General features: G+C 39.7%; 1 protein-coding gene across 3 annotated transcripts in view; it reads right to left on the bottom strand.

Moving 5' to 3' along the window:
- PALS1 (protein associated with LIN7 1, MAGUK p55 family member) overlaps positions 1 to 11,230 on the bottom strand; it is a 103,588-nt gene extending 92,358 nt beyond the window's left edge. For 2 of the 3 annotated variants that reach the window (XM_007115443.4, XM_007115444.4), the window contains exon 1: positions 10,428 to 10,581. The gene's annotated coding sequence lies outside the window, so the exon portion shown is untranslated. Of the gene's footprint in view, positions 1 to 4,982; positions 5,336 to 10,427; positions 10,582 to 10,910 lie in introns of those variants that run through there. The other variant, XM_055088543.1, reaches the window with a different exon arrangement.
- Positions 11,231 to 11,459: the final 229 nt, after the last annotated feature.

The following is an 11,459-nucleotide window of genomic DNA, read 5'->3' as shown; positions in this document are numbered from 1 at the left end:
GCCCGCGTACCGCAAAAAAAAAAAAAAAAAAAAAAAAAAAAAAAAAAAAAGAACAGTCTCTGGGATGAAACTCACAAGTAAGGCAAGGCTAAGGTTTAACAAGTAAATGGTTAAAAAGTGCAAATTGATAACATGCACCTACCTTGTGCCATATTAAGCAGTGAGATACTAAAATAAAAGGACATAGTCCCTACCCTTAAGGAGCTTACAATTTACAGGTTCAAAGTTCTTCACTTTAATTCAAGTACAATTTAAACACTAAATTAAAGATGGTTTAAAGATTTTAATCTTACTAAAAAGACAGTGTTAAACAAGGTAAGTCTTAAGGCAGGCTAAAACACAAAGAGTAGAAAAATCCAAGGGCTTTGGAGTCAACTGAATTCAAATACCTGCTATCAGTTACAATAGGACTCTGGATAAAATAATCTCTCTGAGCCTCTGTTCAGTCACAAAGTTGTTAATGTTTAAAACTATATACAGGGCTTCCCTGGTGGTACAGTCGTTAAGAATCCACCTGCCAATGCAGGGGACATGGATTTGAGCCCTGGTCCAGGAAGATCCCACATGCCGCGGAGCAACTAAGCCCGTGCACCACAACTACTGAAGCCGGCGTGCCTAGAGCCCTTGCTCCACAACAAGAGAAGCCACCGCCATGAGAAGCCCACACACCTCAAAGAAGAGTAGCTCCTACTCGCCGCAACTAGAGAAAGCCCGCGTGCAGCAATGAAGACCCAATGCAGCCAAAAATAAATAAATAAAATAAATTTATTTAAAAAACAACTATATACACAGGATATAGTATACTGCATGACACATTAAGATATGGGGCAAGGGATACAGTTCAGGGTAGGAGTTAGGGGAAAGCAAAAAGTACTGTCATTTAGCCAAATGCACTACTACTCTCACTATAAAATTTAAGTATAAAAGGGTAAGGTGTAAAGTATAAAAGGATAAGACATAAAAGGAACACTATCCCTTTAAGAGGCCTACAAAGAACCATCAAATTTCCTTTCATAAACTCTTAGGTATCTCCTGATTACTCTTAAGTGAATCATTACTTTGAAAACCACCTGCAGCTTATTTGTATAGTTCTCAGACAAATCACTTGGGTCAGAGGTTTAACTCTGGGGTTCATGATCTAATTTCCATGAATTCCCTGATATGCACAACAGTGTGTGTGTTTTGGGGGACAGGGCCAAACGACCATAAGATTCACAAAAGATTAATAGACAGTTAAGTTTACATGTCCAGTATTTATAAAGTAGAATTTACAGTTTTCAATGTGAGGCAATTTGAAGAAACTCAATAGTTTATGCTAAAAGAGTATGGCATTATCTAGTAAGTTGACCATTCCCCTATAATCCAGCAATTTCATTCCTAATTATATACTTTGAACAGTGATGTCCAACAGAACTTTCTGCAATAATGGAAATATTCTATATCTGCAATGTGCAATAATAACATAGCCACTGGCCATATATGGTTATGAAGCACTTGAAATGTGGCTAGTGTAACTGAAGAGCTGAATTTTTAATTTTAGTTAATTTAAATTTAAATAGTCATGATTGGGATTGACATATATACACTAATATGTAGAAAATAGATAACTAATAAGAACCTGCTGTATAAAAAAATAAATGAAGTTCAAAGATAAATAAATAAATAGTCATATGTGGCTAATGGCTACCATACTAGAGAGCGCAGCCTTAGAGAAACACATGTACATATTAACCTTGATAGACTAAACGTGCAAGGACATTCATGGTAACATTACTCATAATAACCAAAAGCTAGAAACAACTCACCAACAGTAATACAGTTAAATAAACTGTGATATATTATTTTTTTAAAAATAAACTTATAATTCTGTAACATTATAAGTACAATCCTAAAATTTATTTGCATATTATTTGAGCAATTCTGTGACTGTGCCCATTTCAAACAACTATTAAATTCTCTTAATCCAACCTAATCTCTAAGGGACTGTCCATACTTATTTCAAAGCCAGACCTTTGAGGGCAGTGGCTTTATCTAATACTTCTCTATATCCTGCCCAAAGTCTTCACATTGTAAGTATTCAGTATTTACCTATAATTTTCTGAATAAACTAGTTAGGAAATCTAAGGCAGACAAACGTGTGCAAAAGTGAATGATGATTATTTGTAGAACAAAGGAAAACCAACTCCTTATACATAAATATCATACAGATAATATAACCAATGTAAAGCAGAATTTTTTAAATCTGCTTAAAAACAGCATACTTTTCTTTCATGTTAAGTATAATACAATTATATTCTAAGCTGTAACTGTATTTAAATAATAATATAAAGTTTTCTTAGTAAAATTTGATAAGACTTTGCAACAGCTTTTGTTTAAGCTTTAGGGGGAAAATGGAGAACGTGGGACAAGAAAACTAGATTTCTGGGAGTCCAGATGCAGGTGATAACAGAGCTAACAAACCAGGCAATGGTGCAATGAAAAGAGTACTAAAAAGATTATGAATCTGGTATGTGAGATCCAACCCTAGTCCTGCCACCAACCACTGGTGCAAAATTATTTCAACATCCACCTACGTGGCATCTCTGCCTCTGATCTGTGAAGGAGCACAGAATTTTTTTTTGGAGGGGAGTTAAAAATCTCGAATCCAGCTTTATCTTGACAGAAATTCAGAAAGAAAGAAAAACAACTTTCTGACGCTTCCCTTATGTCCCAAACATTACGCAAAAATGAGTATCTAAATATGGGTACTTTTTAAGCACAACCAAATCCTAGCAGAGCACCTAGTTCAGTTCACTCACAGGAGGCAGTCAATTAACTTAAATGAATGCAGTCTTAAAGGCACTTCTGAAGCACACAAAATACAGAAAACCTACTTCTTAGGTCAAATCAAAGTAATGCATTTTAAGTGACATTATCAAACATTTTTTGTGACAATGTAAAATTTTCAAAACATGAAATTATATTTCAACACAAATTCTCAATTTTTTTCAGGTGAAGTTTCTGATACTATTGTGAAACCAAACAGTTATAACTTATATGGCCAAAAAGCATAATTCAAAAGACAATTTAGCTATAAATATAAACACAACTATAATTTCTAATATTTGGAATAACTAATTAGATATACTACACACTGTAAAATAATATAAAATTGTGGGGTGGTGGGAGCAAATATTTACGGAGTATCTACTATGTGTCAGAATATTTTGCTCAGTGCCTTCCATACCCTATTTTTAACCTTTTAAATCATCTTCAGAGGTGGCCACATGTTAAAGATAAGTAAAGTGAGGGCTTGGCTGGGAATTAGAGCATGGAATAACCTCCCAACTCAGCTGACCCTAAGGGTCTTTCTGCTACATTACTATAATTATTTTCATTTCTCCTAACTTTCTGCCCAAAACCAAAGTAGGCAAACTAAGCCCACAGGCCAAATCAGGCATACCCTGTTTTTAATAAACAAAGTTTTACTGGAACACAGTCACATTCGTTTGGCCATCTTTGCACTGTAACAGCAGAGTCGAGGACCTGAAACAGAAATTATATGATCTGCAAAACTTAAAATATTCACTATCTTGCCCTTTAAAGAAATTTGTCAACCCCTGCCTTAAAGGATGAATACTGCCAAGAACCTCAGAGGCCTCAGAACTTCGATGTTTAGGGTCTTTGAGACAACTAATAACTTAAGAAGGAACTTTAAAATTATATGAGAGAAATTGCTAGAATTTTTATAGTGGTTAAATCATATGATAAGCCCAAATTTATAAAAATGATAAAATTAAACAGCTTGATTATGAAGTTACTGAAATCTTATTCTTTTTTTTTTTTTTTTAAGCTGTGCTGCACAGCATAAGGGATCTCAGTTCCCCGACCAGGGATTGAACCCGTGCCCCCTGCAGTGGAAGCACAGAGTCCCAACCACTGGACAACCAGGGAACTCCCCATGAAACCGTATTCTTTTTTTTTTTTTTGCGGTACGCGGGCCTCTCACTGTTGTGGCCTCTCCCGTTGCGGAGCACAGGCTCCGGACGCGCAGGCTCAGTGGCCATGGCTCACGGGCCTAGCCGCTCTGCGGCATGTGGGATCTTCCCAGACCGGGGCACGAACCCGCGTCCCCTGCATCGGCAGGCGGACTCTCAACCACTGCGCCACCAGGGAAGCCCCCTTATTCTTAATAATTAAACTGTCTTCTGTAGTCTGAACTGATGGAGGAAAAACTTCACAATTCAACATATTAAAGTATATTTAATAAGCATGCATCTTTTTCCTATGTACCCACATTTTTCATGAAAGAATATCTTCAGTACAGCAAAACAGAGCCTGGGTTTTTCTTATAAGTACTTTATTTTATATTTCACTTCACACTTTTTAATAGATTCACTTAATTCATTATACTTGGACCAAGCCAAACATTTATGTGATCACTCAAGGGTCTATAATTGATCTTCCGGTGTTGAGGAAGGAGCCTGTTTTCTTCCTGTGGTTGTTTTCATTCCAAGTAAAAAAATCTCCTAATTAAATCATTTTATCTTCATTCCAAATATACTTACTATCCAAATACATTTAAACAACTTGCCTAAATTAAGCCAGCATGAGGAATGCTTGATTACAGTGTCACAAATAATATTTTCTTTCTCCATTTAGTAATTTTAAAGAAGTGTCCTCCAGTGGTACAGTCTGTAAACTCTGGTATAGACAGATCAAGAAAACTTAAGTCCTACCAACATGTAAAATTTACACATCTGTTAATGAATACCTTGATTCATCTGACTTTATAAACACTTTGGTTCACAAAATCTTATGTTCAGTTTCCTTGTTTATTTTTAAGAAAAATGTTAATGTCAAAGAAAAATAATCCAAAATGATTTAGTTTGCAAGAACGCTGGAGTTATTCCCAGAAACATGCAAGGCTGCATCAACATTAAAAATTAATCAGTGTAATTCACCATATTAACAGATTAAAGAAAAAAAATTCAAATGGTCACCTCAATAAATGCAGAAAAGCATCTGACAAAATTCAACATCCAGGGGCTTCCCTGGTGGCACAGTGGTTGAGCCTGCGCATCCCGAGCCTGCGCTCCGAAACAGGAGAGGCCACAACAGTGAGAGGCCCGCGTACCGAAAAAAAAAAAAAAAAAATTCAACATCCATTCATGATTTAAAAAAAAAAAAACCCAAACCCTCAGCAACCTCAGAACAGAAGGAAACTTCCTTAATCTGATTCAGAGAATCTACAAAATGACATACATCTAACATTATATTTTAAAGGTGAAAGACTGAATGCTTTAAGATTGTGAACAAGGCAAGGATGTTCCCTTTCAATATCTCACTGGAACTCCTAGACGGCAAAAAGTCAAGAAAAAGAAAAGACATACATATTAGAAAGAAAGAAACATTTCTCTATTCATAGATGACATGACTATCTCCTTAGACAAATCCCAAGAAATCTACAGGAAAAAGCTCCTAAAAATTATAAATGAATTTAGTAAAAACACAGGATACAAAGTCAACATACAAAAATCAATTGTATTTCTACATACTAGTGATGATCAATTGGAAACCCAAGTTTTTAAAAATGATCATTTACAATAGGAGTAAAAAACTGAAATGTTTAGGTATACATCTAATATTTGCAGGATCTACATGTTGAAACTACAAAACATTCATGAAAGAAATCAAAGACTTAAACAAATGGAGAGAAATACCATGTTCATAGATTGGAAAACTCTATCTTATTAAGATGTCAATTATCAAGTTAATCTATAGATTTAATACAGTCTCAATCAAAATCCTAGCAGAATTTTTTTGATATATCAACAAGCTGATTCTAAAATTTAAGCAAAAGAACTAAAACAGCTAAAACAGTTTTGAAGGAAAAACAAGTTGGAGAACTCACATTACCTGATTTCAAGCCTCAATTTTAAAGCTATATTAATCAAGACACTATGATATTGGCAAAAAAAATAGATCAATGGAGCACAGGAGTCTAGAAATAGCCCCACACAAATGTAGTCAAATGGTTTTTGACCAAGAGACAAAGGCAATTCAATGGAGAATAGTCTTTTCAACATATGGTCATGGAACAACTGAATAACTGAAACTCAACCTAAACCTTTCTTTACACAAAAATTAACTCAGGACTTCCCTGGTGGCTCAGTGGTTAAGAATCCGCCTGCCAATGCAGGGGACACGGGTTTGAGCCCTGGTCCAGGAAGATCCCACACGCCGCGGAGCAACTAAGCTTGTGGGCCACAACTACTGAGCCTACGCTCTAGAGTCCACGAGCCACAAATACTGAGCCCGCATGCCTGGAGCCCGTGCGCCTCAACAAGAGAAGCCACCGCAATGAGAAGCCCACACACCACAACCAAGAGTAGCCCCTGCTCGCCGCAACTAGAGAAAGCCTGCGCACAGCAACGAAGACCCAACGCAGCCAAAAAAAAAAAGACGAAAATTCAATTTAAAAATGGGAAAAGATTTGGAATTTGGACACTTAACCAAAGAGGATATACAGATGGCAAATAAGCACAGAAGAGATGATCATCATCATTATTCATGAGAAAAAGGCAAATAAAAACCCCAATGAAATACTGCTATATACCTATTAGAGTGACTAAAATTAAAAAGGTTGATCATACCAGGTGTTGATGAGGGTGTAAAGTAACTGGAACACTCATACATTGCCAGTGGGACTACAATTCAGCCTTTGGAAAACCAGTTTTACAGTGTATAGTTTCCTATGCTGCTTTAACAAATTACCACAAATTTAGTGGCTTAAAACAACGTAAATTTATTATTCTCAGGTTCTGTAGGTTAAATATCTGACACAGGTCTCTGGGCTAAAATCAAGTTGCTGGCAGAGTTACAGTCTTTTCTGGGAGTTCTAAAGGTTAATCCATTTCCTGGCCTTTTCCTGCTTTTAGAGACCACCACATTCCTTAGCTTGTGCCCCAAATTCTCCAAACTCAAAACCAAGAACTCTGCATTTCTCTGTCCCTGCTTTCATTGTTACATCTTTCTTTCTGACTCTATCTTCTCTTTCCCCTTTAAGGACCTTCAGGATACACCAGCACAGCACCTGTATAATCCCAAGATAAACTCCCTATTTTAAAGTCAGTTGATTAATTCCATCTGCAACTTTCATTCACCTTTGCCATGTAACCTAATTTATTCACAGGTTCTAGGGATCAGAACATCTTTGTGGGCCATTATTCGGCCCACCACAGTTTTGTTTTGTTTTTGTTTTTTTTAATAAACATACACTTCCCAGAAATTTCACTTGGAAGTGCTTATCCAAGAGAAATTAAGACTTATGTTCACGTAAAAACCTGTTGGCAAAGATTTATAGCAGCTTTATTCATAGTCCAAACAAACAAACAAAAAACTCAAATGTCTTTCAACTGGTGGATGGATAAATGAATTGTGATACATCCATACAATGGAATACTACATTCAGCAATACAACAGAAGGAACTGCTGATACACTCAACAACATGGACGCACACTCAGATGTATTACGTTAAATGAAAGAAGCCAGACTCAAAAGGCTAAACACTGTATGATTCCATTACCTGATATTCTAGAAAAGACAAACTACAGGTGAAGACAACATCAGATGCCAGGGGTTAAGGGTGGGGGAAGAGCTGACTACAAAAGAGCAGCTCAAGGGAATTTCAGGTGCTGGAACTGTTGTGTATCTTGATTTTGGTAGTTGCACAGCTCTATGCATTTGTCAAGACAACTGTACAACAAAAAGAGTTAATTTCACTTCACGTAAATTAAAAATAAAAGTTAAAACCTCTGTGAAAGAAGGAAAATAATTATATCATTTGTCACCCATCAGATTGGCACAAATTTAAAAATCTGACAATGCCAATCTGACAATTCCAAGTTTGGACAAGGATGACTCATATACTGTTGGCAGGTATGTAAATTGTTACAACTTTAGGGCTTCCCTGGTGGCGCAGTGGTTGAGAATCCGCCTGCCGATTCAGGGGACACGGGTTCGTGCCCTGGTCCGGGAAGATCCCACGTGCTACGGAGCGGCTGGGTCCGTGCGCCATGGCCGCTGAGCCTGCGCGTCCGGAGCCTGTGCTCCGCAACGGGAGAGGCCACAACAGTGAGGGGCCCGCGTGCCGCAAAAAAAAAAAAAAAGGAAAGAAAATGCATGATGGAAAAAAAAAATCAAAGAAGGTTAACTTATTGGTTTGCTTATGTAACAATACTATATAGTAAAAAGAACACTGTACTTGGAATCTGAAGGCAAGCATGTTAGCACTTAGTTCCAACTCTGCCACCAGCTAGTCTGTCTATAAACCTCACTTTCCTTTTCCTGGAAAATGAAGAGGTTAGACTATACAAAGACTAAGATCATTTCCAACTCAACAAGAACACTGATACAAAAAAAATGCACCAAATTTCTTGGCATGTCTGTGATGAGCTTTTCAATCATATAATAATAGTTTAGAAAGACCATACAAACTACTAAACTCACCCTACTGACTTGGGTAACCCTCATATCCTTTCGGATTTTAACATTCTAAACAAGTTAATATTAATTGAGTCCATCTTGTCAAGTTCAGATCAGTCTGGCCAAAAGTCATTGAAGTACATGGTAAGATTTACTTGATTTTGTTTTAACAAAGATAAAATGACAAATTGCTTTCCGTATTTTTTGCCTGTTTCACCTACAGAGTTCCTACATTATAATTTAATAGCTTTCACCTGCTACAATAGTATAAAAAGCCTTTTAAAACTTATAGGGACTTCCCTAGTGGCACAGCGGTTAAGAATCCGCCTGCCAATGCAGGGGACATGGGTTCCAGCCCTGATCCGGGAAGATCCCACATGCGCAGAGAAACTAAATAACTAAGCCCGCGCGCCACAACTACTGAGCCTGCGCTCTAGAGCCCGCGTGCCACAACTACTGAGCCCGCAATCCACAACTACTGAAGCCTGCACGCCTAGAGACCATGTTCCGCAACATGAGAAGCCACCGCAATGAGAAGCCCGCACACCGCAACAAAGAGTAGCCCCCGCTCCCTGCAACTAGAGAAAGCCTGTTCTCAGCAACGAAGACCCAACGCAGGCATAAAAAAAAAAAAAAAAAACCTTGTAATATGCAAGTCCACAGGAATCTAGTAAAAAATCAGTAGTTCATAATCCAAAAAGCTTATTTAACAATTTCATTATCCCAGTACTAATACTTCAAAGACACAAATAACCAACATGCCATTTGTTCCTATTGCAAATGGCCCCCGTTCGCCGCAACTAGAGAAAGCCTGTTCTCAGCAACGAAGACCCAACGCAGGCATAAAAAAAAAAAAAAAAACCTTGTAATATGCCAAGTCCACAGGAATCTAGTAAAAAATCAGTAGTTCATAATCCAAAAAGCTTATTTAACAATTTCATTATCCCAGTACTAATACTTCAAAGACACAAATAACCAACATGCCATTTGTTCCTATTGCAAATTTATTACGTTATTAACTTCCGGTATAATCCAAAGGCATAATTAGAATACTATCATTAACATATACACTTTAAAAAAAACCAGAAACATTAACTCCTTTCACCTTATTAAAATCAAAATTTCAAAATTATTGTGCTACAGGCTTTCCAAATCTAAATTCTCACAATCCTAAACGAGTATGGAGACAAAACACACACAATGTACTACTAGAAACCTTCTGGCTATCAGATTTTAATTTCAGCGCCAAATGCCAAGAAAAACCTTTCGACCGAAACCTAAATTCCGAACACCTTACCGTATGTCAACTAAACAGAGGCGAGTTATTATCATAAGGAAGTTACATAATTTGCACCAAAGATTGTTTAAAGCCTCTCATTAAAAGCAGCTTACAACAATTTACAGGCTTCAAAGTTCACCTTGCAAACTTAGAATAAATTATCAGAAACCATGAAGAAGAGAAGGCTCTTCTTGAAAATGGTTACGAAGAAGGAAGTTGTTTATTTGTTTAAAGAATGCAGCGAGCAGCCGAATACCAGCAGCTGAGTCGGGCAGAGAAACGCCGACTACATTCCGTCTTCTAAAGGAAAGTGTTCTTCGCCCCGCCGATCTCCCGGACCCTGCCTGGAGGGAGTCAGGAGAGTCGCGAACTCGGGAGCGCGGGCGCAGAGAGAAGGCGCCTCCCTGCACCTCGGGCCGGCCGGGCAGGAGCCCCCGCCGAGGTGAGTCGTTCGCCAAGCCAGAGGGACCGGGCACCGCCAGACAGCGTTCCTCTGAGGGACAAAGGTTGGGCTCACGCCCTCCGCTGCCGGCCCGGCGCCGGCTGCCTACAGCAGCCCGGGGTCCCGCCCGGGCCCGGCGCGTGGGGGAGGGGGTGAGCCCGGCCGCCCCTCCCCCGGCCGCTCGCTGGGACCTGTTGATTAAGACCTCCACACCGAGCCGCTGCCGGTCCGCCTCTTACCTCCGCACCACGGCGGCCGCCGCTTCTCCCGTCCCGGCCTCTCTCAAACACTGCAGAAACGACAGTTCCCCCGCGGCACTTAAAATACCGGATAAAGAATCCAGAAACTCGCGATTCCCCACCTCACAATCCTTAGTCCCCGCCCCCGCCCCACCGCCAGTCGCCGCCGTCGCCGCCGCCGCCCCCAGCGACTCCACCTCGAGACCGCGCGAGACCGCGCACGCGCTCCCGGCGCTGTTAGGCAGAGAGGCTGGCGCGGTTCGCCCAATCCCGAGCCGGCGCGGAGAAAGGGCCCGCTCATTGGTCCGCTCCGCAGCTCCGGGATCCGGATCGCGCACGCACTCGCGCGCCTCAAGTGGAAAAAGCGAAGTTCTTCGCGCTCAATCGCTGGGGAATAGCTTTCGGCGTGAGCCCTTGGGCCAGGTTATGAGAGGACGTGAGGTTTCCTTAAGACGCAATGGGCGGGTTAACGCTCTTACAGACCTTTCTTCTCTCCCTGAATGTCGGTCAGCTCCTGAAGAAAATCTGATTCCTCTTGAGGCGACTCCTCGTGTCCTGTGAAACACATCACACAATATAACATTTGTGTAAAAAAGAACCACGACATATCTGAACACCTGGATGTGTGTAGTGTCCCACAAAAGAATTCTCTGCTACCACGGAAGACGCCACAAAGCTAATACGTAGGACCGAGTTCTGAAAACCAGACAGGAACGTGCCAAGGGCCACAGCTGTTTCACAAAACTCAAGTCCCTGGCTCAACCCACATACAACGCAAGGAAATCCAGATAAACAGTCTTCAGGATTCCCTGGAAACAGCCATATCCAAAAAGGAAAGAAAAAAAAAAAAAAAAAGGTTTGTGTGTGTGTGAAGAGAGACCCAGTTCATTTTCTAAGTTCTTAAATGCATAAAATAAGTAATAATTCAAGAAATTTCCTTTGGTTCCTCAATGAATTCTTTTTCCCTTTAGCTCGGGGTTTCTCAACCTCAGCGCTATTGGCATTTGGACCAAATAATTCTTTCTTTGGAGG

The sequence above is a fragment of the Physeter macrocephalus genome, chromosome 11, assembly GCF_002837175.3.
Source record: "Physeter macrocephalus isolate SW-GA chromosome 11, ASM283717v5, whole genome shotgun sequence".
In the NCBI taxonomy this organism is placed as follows: domain Eukaryota; kingdom Metazoa; phylum Chordata; class Mammalia; order Artiodactyla; family Physeteridae; genus Physeter; species Physeter macrocephalus.
Note: the sequence above shows the minus strand (reverse complement) of the source record. Positions and strands in the feature narration are given on the sequence as shown.